At 42.0% G+C, this 6,552-nt stretch overlaps 1 protein-coding gene across 1 annotated transcript in view; it reads left to right on the plus strand.

The window, feature by feature from the left end:
• Window positions 1-4,396: 4,396 nt before the first annotated feature.
• Window positions 4,397-6,552, plus strand: part of CPAP (centrosome assembly and centriole elongation protein) — a 112,592-nt gene continuing 110,436 nt past the window's right edge. Inside the window, exon 1 of the mRNA XM_073613482.1 lies at window positions 4,397-4,567. The gene's annotated coding sequence lies outside the window, so the exon portion shown is untranslated. The remainder of the gene's footprint in view (window positions 4,568-6,552) is intronic.

The following is a 6,552-nucleotide window of genomic DNA, read 5'->3' on the forward strand; positions in this document are numbered from 1 at the left end:
AAAAAAAAAATGAAACACCCACCATTTTAATCTGTAGGGCATTTGCTTTAAAATAATATATAATGTTTGGGGGTTCAAAGTAATTTTCTTGCAAAAAAAAATAATTTTTTCATGTAATCAAAAAGTGTCAGAAAGGGCTTTGTCTTCAAGTGGTTAGAAGAGTGGGTGATGTGTGACGTAAGCTTCTAAATGTTGTGCATAAAATGCCAGGACAGTTCAAACCCCCCCAAATGACCCCATTTTGGAAAGTAGACACCCCAAGCTATTTGCTGAGAGGCATGTCGAGTCCATGGAATATTTTATATTGTGACACAAGTTGCGGGAAAGAGACAAATTTTTTTTTTTTTTTTTTTTTTTTTTTTGCACAAAGTTGTCACTAAATGTTATATTGCTCAAACATGCCATGGGGATTTGTGAAATTACACCCCAAAATAAATTCTGTTGCTTCTCCTGAGTATGGGGATACCACATGTGTGGGACTTTTTGGGAGCCTAGCCGCTTACGGGACCCCGAAAACCAAGAACCGCCTTCAGGCTTTCTAAGGCCGTAAATTTTTGATTTCACTCTTCACTGCCTATCACAGTTTCGGAGGCCATGGAAAGCCCAGGTGGCACAAAACCCCCCCAAATGACCCCATTTTGGAAAGTAGACACCCCAAGCTATTTGCTGAGAGGTATAGTGAGTATTTTGCAGACCTCACTTTTTGTCACAAGGTTTTGAAAATTGAAAAAAGAAAAAAAAAAATTTTTTTTCTGGTCTTTCTTCATTTTCAAAAACAAATGAGAGCTGCAAAATACTCACCATGCCTCTCAGCAAATAGCTTGGGGTGTCTACTTTCCAAAATGGGGTCATTTGGGGGGGGGGGTTGTGCCATCTTGGCATTTTATGGCCTTCAAAACTGTGATAGGTAGTGAGGAGTGAAATCAAAAATGTATGCCCTTAGAAATCCTGAAGGTGGTGCTGGGTTTTCGGGGCCCCGTACGCGGCTAGGCTCCCAAAAAGTCCCACACATGTGGTATCCCCATACTCAGGAGAAGCAGCTGAATGTATTTTGGGGTGCAATTCCACATATGCCCATGGCCTATGTGAGCAATATATCATTTAGTGACAACTTTTTGTAAATTTTTTTTTTTTTTTTTTGTCATTATTCAATCACTTGGGACAAAAAAAAAAAATATTCAATGGGCTCAACATGCCTCTCAGCAATTTCCTTGGGGTGTCTACTTTCCAAAATGGGGTCATTTGGGGGGGGTTTGTACTGCCCTGCCATTTTAGCACCTCAAGAAAGTCATAAACTAAAAGCTGTGTAAATTCCAGAAAATGTACCCTAGTTTGTAGACGCTATAACTTTTGCGCAAACCATTAAATATACGCTTATTGACATTTTTTTTTTACCAAAGACATGTGGCCGAATACATTTTGGCCTAAATGTATGACTAAAATATGACTAAAATTGAGTTTATTGGATTTTTTTTATAACAAAAAGTAGAAAATATCATTTTTTTTCAAAATTTTCAGTCTTTTTCCGTTTATAGCGCAAAAAATAAAAACGGCAGAGGTGATCAAATACCATCAAAAGAAAGCTCTATTTGTGGGAAGAAAAGGACGCAAATTTCGTTTGGGTACAGCATTGCATGACCGCGCAATTAGCAGTTAAAGCGACGCAGTGCCGAATTGTAAAAAGTGCTCTGGTCAGGAAGGGGGTAAATTCTTCCGGGGCTGAAGTGGTTAAAGTATAACTAACTAAAAGAAAAACTATTTTTTTTATATTGTTTTAGATAACAGTGGAGAGGAATCAGAAGACCTATCTGTTAGAGAAATTAGATACTTATTTTATAATCATTTATGAATGCTTGCAAAAGATTGCTTAGAAGTAGAATAGTTTCAAGTCCTTGAAATGCATATAAATCACAGAGATAAGTTCATTTTTAGTTTACTAATGAGAAAAGAAACTTTTGACAGCAGTTGAACGACTTCCTGATAAGACAAGTACATCTTATACAGGTGGTTTAGAAATAATTATGTGGAATATGGGAAAGTTATGTACAGTACATTAAGTTTGACAGGGTCAAAGGTCTGCTTGTGCCCTCATTAAAACTGTTAAAATACATTGAATAAGAAAACACTGGTGTGTATGTATGTATATATTATTAGTTAGACAATATTTAATAAAGTAGTTGGCTTTGAGTAAATATATACAGTATAATGTAAGTGATACAGTACCTTTTTGCAGAACCAATATATGAATACATACATATAGGATTATATAGTGAGACATATAACACATAAGGTGGAGTTATTGAAAGTTCATTCTCCCAAAGTCGTAAATCTGTCATCCTTGAAGTTGGGGAAGTCTTATCAGAACAAGGAGGGTTTGATTTAACATGACTGGGTGCCATATTGTCTCTATACAAGTATTTTAATGGGTAAAGCCATAGACGAAAACAGTTATAAATCATTTTAATAAACATGTAGGAATTCTGGGAATTAATAAGTTTGTCTGGTTGTATGACAGGTGTACAGGTGTCAGATTTATGGTTAGTTACATTGACATAGATCTTAGCAACCAATCATATCTAGGAGAGATGGCTAAGATAAGGCGTGTAAAGGTATATAATTGCAAGTTTTACAATTGTTAGACAGACACATCAGATAGGTGCCCATAAGGCTGAACTCTATGTATGCTGACCTTTTGCTCAGGTCATAGAGATCAGAACCAATGGGCAAATATCTGTCCTTTTGTTGTAACTTGTCTCCTCGTACGAGTCAAATAAAGAAAACTTCTTAATTTCATCCATTGTGTGGTCTAAGGTGAATTTCCCTCACGCTATCAGGTTTTGATTGCTGTCTGCGTCCCCATTAGGGAGATTCACAGCCATCTCTATTTCTCCTGGAGACCATTATCAACGAAAATATCACATTTTAAGAGGCCACCAGAAGATGAATAAAAAGAAAATCTTTCCAGAAGGACACTAGTTCTGGTGACTTACAGGGAGTTCCCTTACTTTGGAAGAATTTTCTCTCACTTCCTGTTGTGGGTATGGGAAAAGAAGTGAAGGGAAAGCTCCCCGACGGGAAACAGATGGAAAAACTGACAGTATACATTCACAAAGTGCGTCCAGCCATGACTACCGCAGGTAATCGTCAGCTGTGTGAACAGCCACAAATAGCTGCAGCCGCCAATAGCCTGTCATTGCATTGCACGGGCTCAGCCACTGCAGCTATCCGCACACGGCTGTCAATCTCAGCTGTCCCCACACTGCACCTCCTGCCTCTGTAGAACTACAAGTCCCAGCTTTCCCCCACAATTCACTCGCTCCCTCTGTAGAACTACAAGTCCCAGCTGTACCCTCAATTCACTTCCTCCCTCTGTAGAACTACAAGTCCCAGCTTTCCCCACAATTCACTTCCTCCCTCTGTAGAACTACAAGTCCCAGCTGTACCCTCAATTCACTTCCTCCCTCTGTAGAACTACAAGTCCCAGCTGTACCCTCAATTCACTTCCTCCCTCTGTAGAACTACAAGTCCCAGCTGTACCCTCAATTCACTTCCTCCCTCTGTAGAACTACAAGTCCCAGCTTTCCCCACAATTCACTTCCTCCCTCTGTAGAACTACAAGTCCCAGCTGTACCCTCAATTCACTTCCTCCCTCTGTAGAACTACAAGTCCCAGCTGTACCCTCAATTCACTTCCTCCCTCTGTAGAACTACAAGTCCCAGCTTTCCCCACAATTCACTTCCTCCCTCTGTAGAACTACAAGTCCCAGCTGTACCCTCAATTCACTTCCTCCCTCTGTAGAACTACAAGTCCCAGCTGTACCCTCAATTCACTTCCTCCCTCTGTAGAACTACAAGTCCCAGCTTTCCGCACAATTCACTTCCTCCCTCTGTAGAACTACAAGTCCCAGCTTTCCCCACAATTCACTTCCTCCCTCTGTAGAAATACAAGTCCCAGCTGTACCCTCAATTCACTTCCTCCCTCTGTAGAACTACAAGTCCCAGCTGTACCCTCAATTCACTTCCTCCCTCTGTAGAACTACAAGTCCCAGCTTTCCGCACAATTCACCCCTGTAGAACTACAAGTCTCAGCACCTTACACTCGCATTTCAGCATAAAGAAGAGACACGGGTGAGAGAGGCCTGAAGCCAGGTAGACATAGCCCTCCCGGGCAGCCCTGGTCTTGTACCTGAGCAGTGTATATGGGACTCTATATGCACACAGGTAACCCCAGCACCTGTACACTACTGATAAGAACAGAGCGCCACTGCTCCCCTACTCCCGCCGCCTCCCAGCATCCTTTGTGATAGCCAACGTACTTTCCGCAGTGGCTGCCGGGAGATGTAGTCCCTTCCCCTCACACCATTGGTTGTCTTCCTGCATGCTAGCAGCTGCTCCGGACTGCCTTCCCGTCATCCCTCGCGGCGTGCTGGTTGGACAGGCTTTGTTTGCATTGGGTTGGGTGAGCAGAGCCGGGTATTTAATATTTGTTTGAGTCTCCTGGCACCTGGGTGACTGCAGGTAGAGCATGTGAGGAGGAGAAGGACGCCGCCGCTTGTGTGGGGACTGCAGTAAGTTCTCTTCTATCTATATGGGGGGTGTGCAGAGATCTTCCTTCTTACTAAGGAATTCTTGTTTGTGTGCAGGAAATAGGAGTGCACGGAGCCTCTGAGTGTATATTCCTGTATGCATTATAACCACTGACAGGGAAAGGGGAATAATTATCTCATGACAATGGCATCCTAAACTCAGTGGGATATATTAGGCAGGGAGTGAGCATGTTGTCCCTGAAGTTGCTGGGTTTGAAGCAGACATAATGGGGAAGTGTAAGGAATAAGGATGTGAGTGACAAGGGACAGATTGTAATGGGTAGACGATTGGGTCAGAACAACTCCAAAACGACATCTCTTGTGGGATGTTCTCGGTCTTCAGAGGTCAGGATCTACTAAAAGTGGTCCAAGGAAGGAAGCTGGAGAAAGTCATGGACCGCCAAGGATCAGCGCTCACCTGGGGAGCAAACACTGGCCTGTCCTGTCTGATCCAATAGAAGATCTACTGGAGCTTGAAGGAGATGTAAAGACAAGCTTTTTTGTTTGTTTTTGTTTTGGATAGAGTGGAGAGGGATTAGAACATCTGTCAGTTTTTATCGCTGTCTGTGCCCCTCCTAGGGAGATTCAGCCTCTCGATTTGTCCTGTTTACCATTCTCATTGAAAGTAAAAGAAAATCCTAAATTTTCCTCAGAAAAGTAATAGAGGGTAAATCTTCCAATGGGGACACTAGTTCTGATGACCTGGGGGGGCAAGGAATTCCCTTGATTTGTAGGAATTTCCTCTCACTTCCTGTTTGGCTATGGGACAGGAAGTGAAGGAAAATCTCTGCAATGGGACACAGATGGCATATATCTGACAGGGGTTATAACCCCCCCTTACTGTATCCAAAATGGGGGGGGGGGGTGTTTCCCTATGGTTCTACTTTAAATTGCTGGAAAAGTTGATGCTGGTTCTAACAGAAAGGTGTCAGAATTTTTCATCAGAAGCCGCACACTGGTCTAGGTGCCCATGCTGACCTGGGTCCACAGCTAAAAGCACCTAAAAATCGAAGAAGGTGGCCTGGTTTGATGAATTCAACAATGGTTTGAGGAACACAACAACGAGTTTGAGATGTTGACTTGGCCTCCAGATCTCAATTCAATCGAGCATCTGTAGGACATGCTGGACAAACAAATCTGAACCATGGAGGCCCAACCTTGCAATGTACAAGACTTAGAAAGGATAGGTTCACCTTTAAACAAAAAATAATAAATGTACTTTTTTTTTGCAGGTTAAAAAAATTTGCATTTATTACCTTTTTGATTCTGGAGCCTAAAGGTTTGCATCAGTAATCAGCAGATCTCCTGCAGACCTGTCCGTGTATTTGGGTGCCCATACATTGTGCGGGCAAGCAGATATAATCTGACAGGAAAACTCAAGGAATGCTGTGGAGCACCGTGTTAGTTCATCGAAGACTACAAGCCGACAGCCACAAAGAATGCTGGAAACTTTGTGTATTTTTTTGTGACAGCTAGGTGGGGGGGGGGATCCTGACTCTGAGTGGGGGGCAGTTGGTTTGTTACATGTTACACCCTGAATATGGGTGTAACACGTTACGAAAGGTGAACTTATCCTTTAACCACTTGCCTACCGGGCACTTTCACCCCTTTTTCTTCCCAAGACAATTTACAGCTTTCAGCGCTGTCACAATTTAAATGACAATTATGCGGTGATGCAACACTGTACCCATATGGAGTTTTTATCATTTTTTTCACACAAATAGAGCTTTTTTTTAGTGGTATTTAATCACCACTGAGTTTTTTTTATTTTTTGCTAAACAAACAAAAAAAAACACATTTAAAAAAAAAAGTCATAGTTTGCTATAAAATTTAGCAAACAGATAATTTTTCTCCTTCACTGATGAGGCTGCGTTGGTAGGTGGCACTGATTTTGGGACTGCACTGATAATCAGTGTAGATGTCCCTTTAACACAATCTGGTTATTCTCTCTCCTCTCTTCCCTCTGT

This window comes from Aquarana catesbeiana, linkage group LG02, assembly GCF_042186555.1.
Source record: "Aquarana catesbeiana isolate 2022-GZ linkage group LG02, ASM4218655v1, whole genome shotgun sequence".
NCBI classification, from domain to species: Eukaryota; Metazoa; Chordata; class Amphibia; order Anura; family Ranidae; genus Aquarana; species Aquarana catesbeiana.